Source organism: Squalius cephalus, assembly GCF_949319135.1.
Source record: "Squalius cephalus genome assembly, chromosome: 20".
Lineage (NCBI taxonomy): Eukaryota > Metazoa > Chordata > Actinopteri > Cypriniformes > Leuciscidae > Squalius > Squalius cephalus.
The window spans coordinates 25,646,977-25,662,908 of NC_137141.1; the positions used below are offsets into that span (position 1 = coordinate 25,646,977).

The 15,932-nt window shown below is 37.6% G+C and overlaps 1 long non-coding RNA gene across 1 annotated transcript in view; it reads right to left on the reverse strand.

Moving 5' to 3' along the window:
* The window catches only part of LOC307148693, an 84,094-nt gene that overhangs the window by 8,997 nt on the left and 59,165 nt on the right, over window positions 1-15,932 (reverse strand). The window contains exons 2-3 of the long non-coding RNA XR_013819477.1: window positions 10,496-10,677; window positions 7,654-7,760 (exon numbers count right to left, since the gene is read on the reverse strand). This is a non-coding gene — a long non-coding RNA (uncharacterized lncRNA). The remainder of the gene's footprint in view (window positions 1-7,653; window positions 7,761-10,495; window positions 10,678-15,932) is intronic.

The following is a 15,932-nucleotide window of genomic DNA, read 5'->3' on the forward strand; positions in this document are numbered from 1 at the left end:
GCTGTGTAAGAGTGACAAAATTGTTAGGTGACTTGGGGGCCTTACAGTGTCCAACTGGCTCAGTTTGCTGCCAAAGTTTCTATCACACCTCTGAGATCGCTAAGCCCACCTCCTCACCTCGATCCCCTGGCACATGCCTTGTTTTCGGTGTTGTTTTATTCCCTGTGGAAAGGGTCAGCCAATGAAATGACCTCTATGGTCCTCCAAATCCTAAACCAAACCAGACCGATTTGCATAAAAGACAGGAGAAACCAAAGTTGAAAAAAAGAGGAAGTAAAGGTTTCCCAAACGGGGGTTCATCAACAAAAAGTTGAGATTGTGGTAGAAGTGCTAAAATGTCAAACTAAATGAAATAAAACACATATAGTAATTATAATAATGCAGCTGTAATCATTTCAATAGAAAAAGAGGTTAGTGAACATGCAAAGATGATTTAAAATTCATTATTATTGTTAAAAATATATTTAAAATGTAATATTAAAGGTCATGGGTTTAACTTGGCAAAAAAAAGTTAGGCACTAACAATTGTTTTGCACAAGTGACTTTTGACATGGCAGTAAAACGTATTCCCATTTGTATCCTTGCAAATAATAAGTGTATTTTTAAAGTGTTTGAACTGAGGAAACACCCCTTAAACTGGTTATAAATATCACTAAACACTGCTGTATGAATCAGAGTCATACGGCTCTTTTCGTCTTCTCAACTGACCGTGTATTGTTCATAATGGCAAACGCTCCTTGTGTGTGTGGGTGTGTGAGCGTCTGCATCTGCCTTAACACAATAAGAGTTATTAGGTTGCAAGCCTAGTTCAAACAAAGACTCTTCTGGAGTACCTAAAAACATCTGAGCATACACATTCAAAGCCCGCCGCAATGGATCAAGCAGCCCTTTCTTAAGAACCGCACACAAAGTAATATGAGCTCTGTCCCAAAAAAATGTCTCAGTCCACTCCCTAGTTCACTATGTGGACTATATGTATCAGTAGAGTGTGAACACAAAAGGCCCTGTTCCAAATGGAACCTTTAGCCCTCGCAACCTTCTGCACTTTTGTGACGTAAAGCCACTTTGATCGGCAGGTAGAAGTCTGCTGAGGTGCTCGCAGGCTCGGCAAAAGAACGCATTGAGGGCGCATATCGGCCGCATATTCTGAAACATAATTTACAAAAAAAATCGGACACCCTATGGTCTTGTAAGTGACCCTAAGTGCATATGAAGTGTGCCATTTGGGACGAGGCCAAATTGGAGCACTAGCAAGGGCTTTAATAGACTTAACACTAGATGACCTGCTGTCCTGCGACACGTTTACATGGTCACGCATTAAAACATCACTGTTTTTTATTAACAAAATTGCTATGTAACACACTATGACTTAACCTTTTAGTATAAATTGCTTTTCTAATGCATCTTCTTTGTATCTGTTGAAAAGTGCAGTGCTATCATTAAATATGAGCTGATATTCCATTTTTGTCAGCTTGAACTGGTCTGTGTTGCATTGTGGGTAATTTTAAGAGAACAATTGTTTCAGCACACTGGATCGATGTTGACAACGAGACTGAAATCCTGGGCAGTGCACATACTACTAAACTATGAGTTCCTTCTAAGCAAGCATGTTAACCATTATGAATCTCATAAGTCATTTCGAGCGCTTACCGCTCATGCAGCAGCTTGACTCGACTCAATTTAAATAGTGTTTGCTGTTAGCATGCGTTAGCATGTAAGCTAACGCCGCAATACTTTAGACATAAAAATACTAAGCATACAGAAATAAGCCAATACAAATACAGAGTAAAATGACGACTATTATATATGTATATATATATATGTGCTATGTTTCTATAAACATTTTCTTTTTTAAGTATTGAATGTAAAATATAAGCATTTCAATTATCAACCTTTCTTTCATCTCATCCATCATCTTGGATGGCTTTTTTTTCACTGAGCTATTGCAATTCACTCTTACTTTCACCATGAATCACACATGGGATGCTGCCTTATAATTTGGCTAAAATGAGGCAGCATAATTAAGTTTACTCTTCTTCAGATCAGCTTTCACATTCTGAGCACTGGAGAAGTCTTACTAGATTTTGCAACAATAACATTCAGTAACTTGGACATCTTGATGAGAAAAAAAACGGGCAATTGTCCCTTTAAGTGCCGCATGTATAATGGACAGGACTCCCCTCAGGATCACAGATTTGCTAAACAGCTGACGGTCATGGGCTAAAGGCATGGTGCTGGCTGCATCTGAGTGTGTGAGCTTTTTTTCCTCAGCTGTCATGTCTATTCACCCCCTAAATCATGACAAGCATGTGAGAGGATCTTTACAGCTATTCTTTCAATGATAAGCACTTGTTTTTCTCGTATACGGCCATTCAAGGACTTTAGTTATGGTTTTAATATGATTAAAATGTATACATTATTCTTGTTTTATCAACAAACAAAAAAAAGTTGTTTGCATGTGCAGCAGTAGTCATGACCAAGAAAGCAGGTATTTTTATCTGACTCTAACGCCATCAAGTCATAAATCTCCACCTGGAAAAAAGAAATGAATAAAATCTACAGTAACTATTTTTCCACCTCTCTTACCTCCTTCCTAAAATTTCCTGTTTGGAATCACATGAAAGTTGGAAAAAAGAATCTCCTTTTTTTCCATTCAGGTTTGGGGGGTCAAGGGCAGGTGGTGCAGTGGCACACAGCTGCATCCAAGAGTTGTTTTCCACCTCTGCTTAACTAGAAAAACAGCTCTATTCCATCTCCGTCTCAGATCGGAGATCTGACCTGGATTGATGCACTGCTTACGTATCGGTGGAGATAATTCGGACAAACACAGGACGTGAAATTTGCCATGGTGATCTTAGTTTGATTATAGACTTGATGATATTTTTGGTTTGGCTGAGATGTTTTTTATTTTATTTTTATGCATTGCTTTTATTATACGAAAGAAGCGGCATCAACCAAAACAAAATTAAAAAAAGGACATTTATGATCTCTTGACAAATCATCCTACATTGACCCTCCATTATCTGCTTTTATCTCTGCTTAAGTCCAGCTCATCTCAGGGTATTGTCATTCTCAAGTGTTTAAGATACTCTTCCCAACCCAAATGTACAAAGCAGATGTGAGCGCCATAAGCTCCAGACTCTCTCCCTTCCATCTCTATGCCTGATGTCTTCTGGATGAGTTAGGTATTAAATATGAGAATGTTAACAGCTGGTTGTTCATCCTTACTTGAGTGCATTAACCTCTTTAGCTGCTTTTTGATTCCGGGAGAAGGGACCCTGGAAGCGCCCGGGCTTTGGCAGGGCGACAGGACGCTAAAGTCCAGAGGCAAGAGAACGACAGCGGCGAGGAAGGTAAACACGGGCGAACCCGGATGAGGTGATCGACTTGGGCAGCGGTCACCTGCTTGCTCGCTTGCACAAGAAAAAGCAAAGGTCGGGTTCGTCCAGGCAGAAAAACACAGCACTTTCTTCTGCTTATTTGGCAAGCAGGGTGGCAAAGCCACTTTTGGAAGGGTTCCAGGGACAAACATGGATAAGACACACACATACACACACACACGCGTGCGGAGGATGGGTGATATCATGCCTGCTGTGGCCGGCCGAATCAGGGCTCCGCTGGAGCACTGATGGGTAATGAGGAAGAAAGAGCACATCTGCACAGGGATGCCGTGCCCTTGGAGCTTTTAGTGTATTACCACACCATAAAGACACTGCGCATGTACGACTCTCGCATGAGAATGACAGATGATAATTATGGTTATGGACAGTACATTTGTGATATGCTTCATTTATGATGGAATATCTAGTTTGGATTTCCTGTTGGCCGTGAAAAACGCTGGAATCATCGTATTAGCGTAGGTTATTCTGACACAGATTAAGGGGATAGGTCTGCCTAAAATGAAATTCAGATATTATTCATTCAAGTCATCCAACCCTGTACACTTCTACAAAACTAGAAATGTTCTTTCCATTCAACAACGGCACTTTGAATTGTTCAATATGCGCTATATTCCAAGTCTTCTGGATTCACGATTACGTGACTGAAATTTAAAGGGTTAGTTCGCCAAAAAATGGAAATTCTGTCATAATTTTCTAACCTTTATGTTGTTCCAAATCTATAAGACTTTCATCTATCTTTGAAACACAAATGAAGATTATTTTAATGAAATCTGATTTCTGTTCGTCCATTGAAAATACACACAATCAAAACTTTGATCCTTTAAAACGTTCATAGTAAAAGTAATCCATATGAAACGAGTGATTAAATCCAAGCCATGATATATGATGAACTTTTATTCACATATAAACATTAATCAACTTACACAGAGCACGTCATATATGGTAAACAAATGCCTGCTTGGACTTTCAATGGAGTGGACAGATATCTCAGTAGTGTTTGGAAGATGAATGAAAGTCTTATGAGCTTGGAAGGACATGAGGGTACGTATTTGATGACAGAATTTTAATTTTTGGGTAAACTAGACTCAAATATGATGTGTCAACATGAATGACAATAGCCAAAATATGACACCACATTTTTTAATTGAGTCAAGGTCTTGCAAAGGGGCATATTACTATTTAATTGTCATCTATTCAAAACCATTGTATGGCTTCAGAAAGTATGGTGTGTATAGCTGCACAATTCATTTGGCCCACTTTGATGACCTTTTTAGAGCTTGACAGATATAGTCAGTTGTTGTATGGAAAGATCTGCATAAAGATTTTTCTAAAAAAAATTATATATATATTTGTGTTCACAAAAAAAAAAAAAAAACATTAACAGCATAGTGGATGACAGGACAATATTACAAGACGGTGAGTAAATAATAACCCAATTTTTAAATTTTAAGAGAACTCCTCCTTTATGCCATGCCCTGGGCTAAGTCGCACCCTCACTGTTGTTTCTTTATTTGTTAAAGACAAAGCTAAACTGCGTCCTGGAAATAGGTTTTTATATGTTAGATCCCATCAACATCACAATAACTAATGCTCTAGGCTGAATAAATACAGACAAATATGCAAACCATAGTGGTTCACACAGACGTCAAGCTCCTAAAGGCACTGAGGAAAAAAGGATCTTTTGAATCACCACAGAACAACTCAGCAAAAACACCTGCCAGTCTCAATGTCCTCGGTTTCAAGACCAGGGTTAAAAAGCATGGTCTCTTGAACTTGTTCCTCCTGAGTAAATATTGTCTTATCAACGTGTCCCTAATGGACTATCCCCTGTCTTCCAGTGAGGTAATTGTAAAGAAAACAGGGCTTGAACAGAAAGCTCCTTTGTATTAATATTTCTTTATCTATTGTTTCTATATTGCAGACATTATCATTTGTGGTTAAGTTCTCCCTATTGAATACGACTTGGCAGGTGGTCATGTTTGCCAACATAAGAAAAGTGAGCTTCTGTCTTAAGTGTGTCAACAACCTGAGACTTTTATGAGAACAGACAGGGGGAGGGGGACAGACAGAGAGAGAGAGAGAGAGAGAGTGAGAGAGAGAGAGAGAGAGAGAGAGAGAGAGAGAGAGAGAGAGAGAGAGAGAGAGAGAGAGAAGAGAGAGAGAGAGAGAGAGAGAGAGAGAGAGAGAAAGAGAGAGAGAGAGAGAGACAGAAGAGTTTTACAGATCAGTAATGTGCAGCTCTTTTTTGTTTGAATCTATTAAGTTGTCTATGGAAAGCATGTTTTACATTTCTGAATTATTTGCATTCTTTGCAAAATATCCATGTGGTGTAACAGAATGAAACAAAGAAATAAGTCTAATTAACACTTAAATTTTTTGCCTACACTTTGGCTCAAATAGTTTGACATAATATTGAATTATTATTTTGGTCACACTTTATATAAGGTGTCTTAAACTACAATGTACTTACATAAAAAGAAATTGTGCAATGTAAAAACATGGATGTACACAATAAGTGCATTGTATCAAATAAATTAAAATGCAAGTGCATACTAGTTAAAGACACTACTTTATATATAAATTGGGACCATTGTTTCTTTAAAAATAAGAAGCAGTTTCGTTGTAAAATATGATTATAATTTTATATAAAAATTGTATATTTTATATTTGTAAATCAAATTCACTGACATGCAGCAAGTCATTTTGTCGTCATGTGACCAAAAAAAAACAAAAAAAAAAACCCGGAAATGATCTCACTGAGAGGACCCCTGTAGACTCTCATGACTAAGTGTCAAGGTCAGTAAGTTAACATACATATTCTGACCTTTACATGACCGAATGGAGTAACCCTAATTAAAATTCATGAGCTCTCATTTGAAAATCATTTGAAAACTCTAATCAAATATCAGTTTTTTTTTATAATGATACAGTATTGTGTATTAAAAAAGTGTAATATTGTATCACTTTTTCAGTGATGATTACACCATTACTTTTAAAATCATAATTTTTTTTTTTTTACTGTACCGAGAAAAGAAAAAGAAAAAAAAAAAACTAGAAAAGATTACATTCATAATAATTTGGCACATGCATTGTGAACTAGATTTTTAAGTGATTTCTCCTTTCATCATCTCGGACATCTTTATTTGTCATTGACCCTCACATGTAGAGGGACATCGCGGTATTCTCTTTAAAACATCACTTTTCCCTGTCACTTTACAGACAATGGGCACAAGCTCACAGGGTCGAATCACACCAGGGCCGTTTCACACGGCAACCCAGAGAGAAATTAATTAGTGAAGAGACGTTTACATGACACAATGCCCGCGTGTGACATCCTCGCCACCTTCAACTGAAGCCAGCGGAGCCCGTAGAGACCCCGTCCATGCACGCGCTCTCTCTCCCCCTGCCCCACTGAGAGACACAGCAAACTCGCCCCTTTTCTTTTCACTTTTGCTTTTTTTATCGCAGAAAAGAAAGCACTTTTACAAAAGTGATCCACAATGGAAAAAATGATATTTGGCCAGGAAAACCACATGAATGCAGTTGTCTCGACCCAACCGGCTTTTGATCAGTGCGGCCCTCCGCATCAAGTTTGTCTGCTGGAGACAAGAACGCCTCCAAATTGTTTTCCCCCCTCAATGGCTGGAATTAATACAGCAATGTAAAGAGCTTACGATAAGTGTCTATCTGCCTCCAGCACTTGCACACAGAGGAAGGCTCGCACGCTTCGCCTTAATATGTGTTAATTCATTTGGTCACAGACTGAAATGTGTGAAAGTTGATCCTATGAAAAGGGAAATTACAAAAAGAAAACATTACGAGCGAAAGCACAATGAAGACCCGTACGACTAAAGTCAAGGGTGGGTTTGCCTGAATGCGGCAACATTTCTAAGTGGATGTAATTCCATGGTGATTATAATAAGCGGGTTAAGATAAACCCGGAGGACACTAGCATAATGCACATGCGTCTATTTGTCATGTTTTTCCTTGTATTTATTGTATTCGCAAACTTTAGCAGCACTCTCTTACTTATCAAAAGAATGGCCAAATACGTATTATCCTCGTGATAATTCGTCGAGAAAAAACAGCAAGGATGATGGATGGAGAAAAAATAATATGTCTTTGACATTTTTGTCCCAGAACATCCTCCGCCAATGACCTTCTGTACAAGACACGGTGAAAAGAAATGCTTCTCAAAAGATGAGCTGGCCGTGGAGGAAGAGGAGAGAGGAGGAAACAGAGACTTTTTCACCTCTTGCATGTCGCTGGTTTCCTCATTGGAGAGGCCGGCTCCTCACCAGCTGTCATCCTGTAGGAGAACAGAGAGTCCGGAACACCTCCTTCATAGCTCAGCAGACTCTGCAAGAAAACACACACACACACACACACACACACACACACACACACACACACACACACACACACACACACACACACACACACACACACACACACACACACACACACATAAGAGATTTATTTCAAAACATAAAAAAAAATTCCGACCCCAAACTTTTGAATTGTATGTATAATTTGAAATGTATATATATACACACACACACACATATATATACATATATATACACAAATATACACACACACACACAGACATATAGATACATATACATACATACATATACATACATATATATATATATATATACACACATACATACATACGGATACATACATATATATATATATATATATATATATATATATATATATACATACACATACACACATATATACATACATACATACATACATATATATATATGTGTATGTATGTATGTATGTATGTATGTATGTATATATATATAACTTGGTATTGTAAACGGACAAAGAAGCTCAACTTTTTTACAATACAATCGATTCCTGCCATTCCAGTACTTTTACTCTTTAACACATCACATTACTGAAGTAATATGTCTTGTAGCAACAATTCAAATGGACCTTGGTACTTTATAGAAGTAGTTTTAAAAATACAAACTCAAATGATACATAAATACATTAATAAATATGAAATGTTTGTGACAGTGTAGTCTGCTAATACAAGACAGGACAGAAAAGCCCCTCAAGGAAACTCACGAAGACAGCAGACATTCACAAACTGCTCAGGTATGGTTTAATAATGTTTTTTGAGATTTCAGGGTTAAGGTCTCAATCTCCCTTAGAAAAACTCAATCACAAAATGAACTGATAAAAATGTATAATAAAAAACCCACTTTTTGTCATTTGTAATGGTTTTACAATGAAAGAGCTCTGCAGTGATGACGTATTTTTAGTATCAACCTTGTTCCCTCAACAAAAAACTGTCATGATAATTACACAAATGAGCACAACTTTTATACATTTTGAAGACTAAATACTTAAGTAAAATAAGTAAAATAAGTAATAAGTAAAAAGCTAAACATACATTCAAACTACACCAGGGTTACATGATTTAACATCACCATCACTAAGCTTCCGACAACTCTTTCAATCTTTACTTAAAATCTACAAGTTGGAGAGTTTGAGTTTGGATAGTTTGCAAGTGCGTGAGTATAAACACAATGAAGCTGTAAATGCGAACTAGTAAGTAGACGAGTTTACCTGTTCGATGTGGTGATGTTAAATGTCCCATAGTTCGACAACCACTGTAGTCCCATTTAAGTAAAAGCTTTGAAAAAAAAAAGAATGCTATGAAAATGCTAACTCGTTGTTTCTGGGTTTAGGCCAACACAAATATGTCAACCTTTGCAGCACTTTATAATGTCAATTGCGTCATTTGGGGGCTTTACCCTGCAAATATGTTGATATATTGTATGTGATTAATTGTGATTAATTAAATTTATTAATCACATCATGCATATCATATAGCCTAATTAATTTCATTTTAAATTGACTGACAGCTCTCGATTTTTTATGCTTTAAACCTTTTAGAAGATGAAATAACTGCCTAGCAAACCTGAAAAACAGAAAACACACACCATGATTTGGGTCCAGTAAAAATCAAGTGCAATAACTGACCAAACTTGGCCAGACCAAACTGTCTGGGTGTTCCCTCTCATGAGAGATAGACCAACAGAGATAAAAGAGATTTATATAGAGTATAAAAAAAAGAATGAGAGCGAGTGAGAGAGAGTAGCTGCACTAATCTGTGCAAAATGCTCTTGAGAATGTGAAGCTCGAGGGAAGAAGTCTCAAAACACAAGCTGAGACATATGGCAGCCATCATCTTGATTAAACTCTGGCAGCACTTGCCGTAGGATTACAGTGAAACCCTCACAAGACAACTTAATGGAGTGAGAGACATGCATCAGGATCACTCACCCTTCTCCTGTGAAAATGTGTCACTGCTGTTTAGCATGGAATAATTTAATAATGGACTGTTGAAGGGAATGTATTTGCTAGTAATGTAATGTGAGGTCCATCAGTTTTCAGTGTTACATGATTCTTCAATGATTCTAATACCTTGATTTGGTGCTCAAGAAACCTTTCTTATTATCACAGTTGACATGATTGCACTGTTTAATGAAAAGATAGTCTTTTTACAGGATTCTTTGATGAAAAGAAAGACAGTGTTTATTTTAAATGGAAGCATTTCGTAATATTATAAAAGTCTTTGCAGTCATTTTGATCAATTAATGCATACATGCAGAATAATACAAAAATTAAATCAATTGCCTCCCAAACTTTTGACCCATAGTGTAGCTTAAAATATTTATAATATTTCTATGGTCATGGTGTTACCCAATATCATATAATCTCTGCAACATTTACAGTAATTTAAAAGCATTTCATTCCCATCATTCCCAAAGTCATGGGGTTCGATTCCCAGAGAATGCATGATAAAATATATTCATTAAATGCAATGCAAGTCATTTCAGGTAAAAGCATTGACAGTTACGCACTTACAATGGAAGTCAATGGGATAAATTCACAACAACTACCCTACAGACTTGCACTGTTCCCACAGACACTGATGATCTGTGTTAATACATTATGAAATGCAATTGATTTTTAGCTTTCTTGTGTTGTTTCCATGATATTTACATATGATTCCAAACTGGAGGGCTCGTTTCAATTTCTTTGTGTAAAATTGGTCTTACTCAGTAAAGATGAGCGCTTGTTGTGTCCATCTTGCTGAAGGCAATAGCAGTCTCCTCTGTGTGAATGTTAAGGAGCAGATGCCCACCTGGCCCACAGAGGAGCCTTTTGGACCAAGAGACACCCATATGTTAGAGGAGATGATTCCTGCCGAGGATCACATACTTTGCTGCCACAAATCTTACTGCGAAGAGAGATAGAGAACGAGAGATTATAGAGAAAAAATACATTTATGATAGACTCATTCTGCACTGTATATTCTGTGAATGCACGTTTACTGTTAACCAAACAGCATGACAATAAGGGAAAGCAATTGAAAACAAACAAATAGGAAGCATCCAAGCGATGGGAAAGTCATTTTGCTAATAGGATGTTGAATCTGCATCTACGGGACAGTTGTTTAATCCAGCGAGACATTAATAGGTCACAATTTGTTTTTACAGCACAAAAAGGAGTTCTTGACATCTTAAAAAATGCTGCTGTGAGAACACTTTCCCCCGAGGCCAGATTTCCGAGGAGAAATTGCTGTAGTCTTCAAAACGTCCCTGTTTGCTCATGTCTACCATCAGCAAATGATCTTAGCTTTGACTTACAATTAAAGACATAATGACAGACTTTATGAAAATAAACATGTAAATAGAGGGGCAGAATCTATTTATATCAGCAGATTGCCTTGTAGTGTGGCATCAGCTGAGCAGACAAAACTTAATTCATCGCAACTGGAAATGCAGTTATCTCGGTTTTCTTTGTTTCTTTCTGACAATGATTATTCTGAGCAGCACTTTTACATGTATATAATGCCTTTTTTAACAACACTGGCATAAAACCAGGCCTAGTGAGGGAAAACAGTATCTAAGAACACTATTTTAAATCTCAAAGATGATAAATGATGAGATCATGTAGTCAGGATCTATGATAAACATTCGGCCACACCTTCCCAATAGCAGGTGGATTAGAAATATTTACTGGCCATTAATATTTCTGAACGCTTGAATACACCAGGGGAGAGCGGGACACAACCTAACACTTTTTGACTTTCTCAGTTAGTGTAAATCCACTTGGGGTTATAAGAGTATTTTTTCCCACATTAATTTAACACGTCTAATACAAAGCAGCCTTTTTTTATTATTACAGTGTATACATTTTTCTTTATTTACCCTGAAAGAATGGAAGTAAAATGTGACAACATGCCCCACAGGTGGGGCATATTTTAATATGTTAAGGACAGGTTGTAACATGACCATATGACAGATTAAAATCTAATCTCTTGATCTAATAAAAAATATACAAGACAACAATCTAAAATGTGGGTTTTTTTCCCAATAAAATACAATTTACTTTATAATAGTATTAACATTTTCTATTAATTAAAAATAAACCATTTTTTGAGTTTGACAATTAAAACACTGCAGTTATGCAACACACTGTAGTTCAAAACAATAAGGGCAAATAGATAAAGAAACATACTCGGACATTAAAAATAACACAGAGCTGGAAAAAACACACACCCCTCCCATACCTCCACACACTGCTCTCACAGAATAGGGGACAAATAGACAAGCCAGAATACTTTAAATTTCTTGAAATGATCATTTCTGAACATTGACTTTCAGTTTTAATTCACCTGTTTCTCATGGTTTCTCAATAAAATGTGTAAAAGTAATCTAATAATATAAATATCGCCAACGTCATAGAACAGCATAGTTCTAATAGCACATTGTGCTAAACAGATTGGAGATTAAAATAACAGCAGATTGGTCTCGTTTTAAATAAACGCTAAAAACTGAGATGAAAATTTTACTTTTACTACGGTTAAATAAACGTTCAGTGATATCTTCCAAAGATTTACCTAGTTCTGGCATGAAACTCTAGATGGCACAGGCTGATAGATCATTATCTACATAGCGCAGCTGATTGGTTGCTGTTGCATCAGCGGCCATCGAGCTGCGGCTCAACATTCACATACTGGTAGTAGTGTTGCTGTTAGCAGTCTGCAGTGAGCTTACAGAAACCCTCCACCTACCCTAGCTCCACATGTATAGATCTGCTATGGGGGTTATTTCATGTATGTTACATGTGCAGCAGCAGCATGTCTTACATGCTCACAGCAATGTCTGTGAATGTATTAGCAACAGCGTAGCAGATCTATGACCAAAGACCAAGACCAAATACATTAAAGGGGTGGTTGATTATGATTTCACTTTTCTAACTTTTTAGGTAGTGTGTAATGTTGCTGTCTGAGCATAAACAACATCTGCCAAGTTACAACGCTCAAAGTTCAAAGCAAAGGGAGATATTTGCTTTTTTAAAAATGGCTTTTTAAGGACTAACAAACAGCTGGTAAGGACTACACGACATTCCTCCTAAAATTCATATAAACCCCGCCCCCGTGAACGTGATTTATAGATTATCATGACAGAATATGCTAATCAGTGACTAGAAGATAGACACATAAACTACATAAATTCACCAACTAACCATTCAGAAACATCCTGTTGCTTCTACACGTTGTGACTTCTGCTTGAATCTCTCCATCATTTTCTGACTCCGGTTTGAACATAAAAGGCTAAAAGTTTTTGAAATTTTCAGTGCATGTCTGTGTGAGGTAAAACACAAGCTGATGAAGCTCCGCCCTCTGTGCCGGGAGCAGCAGATAATTTGCATTTAAAGGAACACACAAAAACGGTGCGTTTTTGCTCACCCTCAAAAAGTGACAATTTGAACATGCTATATAAAAATATCTGTGGGGTATTTTGAGCTAAAACTTCACATACACACTCTGGGGACATCAGAGACTTATTTTACATCTTGTGAAAAGGGCATTATACCACTGCTTTAACATTGCCATATTAATTCCCATGCCAATCTCTATTACCATGTCAATCTCCACGAGTTGTCATGACAGAATTTTTCATTTTGGCACTTTAATTTTCTATATAGTGTTGATATGGAAATAGTAAATACACCAAGTTTTGTCATGCTAGCATGTATGGAAATGTTTAAACCATGTGTGTTACAACTAGCCCCACGTTACGTTGTGCCTAGTCTCAGCCTCAGACGCCCACGGACCGTTGGCTGAACGTCTGATGCATATGCCACACTTTTCTGGAAACACTTCAGGAGTTTCGAAGTCGCGATCTGATTGGTTGAATTCTACAGGATGTCCGGGAGACGTGTGTGTCGCATTCTTTATCGGCCCGCCTGGAAACAAATGCTGTGATGCCAAAACCCCTCGTGGAAGAAGAAAGTCGTTTTACAACTGTGACAATGAGCGCTTGCCAGGATCAATTAAACGCTGGATTTTCAAAAAGTATGTGAAGTTCCCGGCTCCATTGTTGCAGTAAACTTGCACAACGTTCTTGAATTAATAATTTAATAGATGCACACCGGTCTGTTATTGTAGGGACGTCGACATTATATTGCCACACCCCTAAACATGACACCGGAACAAAACAAACTGTGATTGGTTGCATTACATGTCAGTCAAACGTCCTCTTGGGCAGTCCTTGGCCAAGAAAAGCTGCGATAGAGTCCAGACCTTCTGCGGTCAGTCTGAAGGTCTGGCTACACGAGACTACGTTGTGTCCCGCTCACCCCTACATGACTTTTGCCCAGATTTGCAGTCTGGACGAGTCAATGTTTCTAAAAGTCAGATTTCACAGAAAACTGCGTAATGTAGGATGATCAAAATACAGAAAAATTTGTTTGTTTTTCATGTTTTCAATCATCATGCTTTGAGCCGGTTTTAGAACACACATTGTTTTATTTGTCATGTGTCTGCTTTCTCTGTGAGTTTTCTGGGTTCGAAAAGACTTGAAAGTCTGGTAGTGTGTGATCCTTAGTCACTCCGTGTATGATTGGCAGTTTTTCTCTGTAATCATTTACTAAGTTGGCAAATGTATGATGCCCAGTGTTTTAAAAGTCATGTAGTATATTCAAGTCTTCCCACTGAAAAAAATTATATTAATTCAATAAATATATAATTATTCTATTATTATTATTATTATTATTATTTATTTTAAAAACAAAAACCCTATACTCCTATAAACAGAATTATTTACGGAAATAATTATTTAAAAAAATTATCCCCCTATATTAGAGCCACCTATCACAAAAAGTTGAAGAAGACCCATCATGATTTCGTTCCTCACACTGTTATTTTATTTTTGACTGAAACTATTTTTTTTCTCATTTAATAGTGTCAAGAAGATCCACTGTGATTTCATTCCTCATAACTTTTTTTTTTTTTTTTTTTTTTAAATAGGTCAATTAAATTTTGCCAAATAGAAAAAAAGGCCAGGATCATTCATTTATGTTAAAGGTGCAACATTATGTTAATGAATGTGTGATTAAACATGTAAAACATTTTAATTTGGTTACTGCACTTCAGATAAACAATGGCGCAAACCTTGTCCGCTAAATCAAAGGGTTTGAAGTGTAACATATTAACCCGTCCCTGCATCGGGATCCCCCATTTTTCCATATGAATATGAAAGGCTTGTATCTGCTCCATGACTCTAATTCCCTCTGTCTGTTTGACTGATCCCTAGAGACAAGTTGTTGACCTGTGGTAACATTGTGATACACGGCCACTAAGCCACGTGGCTCCAGCAGTCTTTCCATACTCACTGGATGATGAGAGACGGGGAAGGCAAAGAGAGAGAGAGAGAGAGAGAGAGAGAGAGAGAGTGAGAAGAGGCTGGGGATAAAGAGGAAGAGAGCGACATCGTTTTATAAGCAAGTTACCATGAAAAATTTGTTAGCAAAATATTTGCACAGGAGTGCGCTCTGTGCTGGGTAGATAACCTATCTGTGTTTGACTTTAGCTTCCCATGCTCTAAATACTCATCTTCTGCCTGTTTGGCTTATTGATTAGTTTGGCAAGAAACTAGGCCTCTCTAGCAGTGACCAAGGTCAAATCACACACACATTTAACTCACTAATTCTCAAACTTCTGTTCTCACACACACACATACACCCACACAAGCAGCATTTTTGCTAACAACACAAAAATAGCTATTTTAAAGCGACATTATCTAGAGCGTTAACGCAGTTCTCAGCACCATCAACTTGATGTCTCCAACTTTGAATCGAATATCTTTCAAACTATCCAGTCCCACCCGATCTGATGGCCTCCCTTTTCTCAAGCCATGCAGACTAATGCGATGTGCAATTAAAAAAGATCTATTGAATCTTTCTGCCGGCGATGGCCTCATCTCATCGCACTGTCCCGCACCCTGAGTGCACCGAGTGGGGAAAAAACATCAACTTCCGACCTCAAACTTCCTTCTGATTGCTCTGGGGCGGTAGCAGAGGGAAGTTAGTGTTGTCGTGTTACCCCGTACACGCTGTTCATGCGATTAGCTGTCTATTCTTTAATTAGTCCTGGTGGAGTATGCGGGCAGAAGGCACTCATTCCTCCCCCTGATCGATGGTATT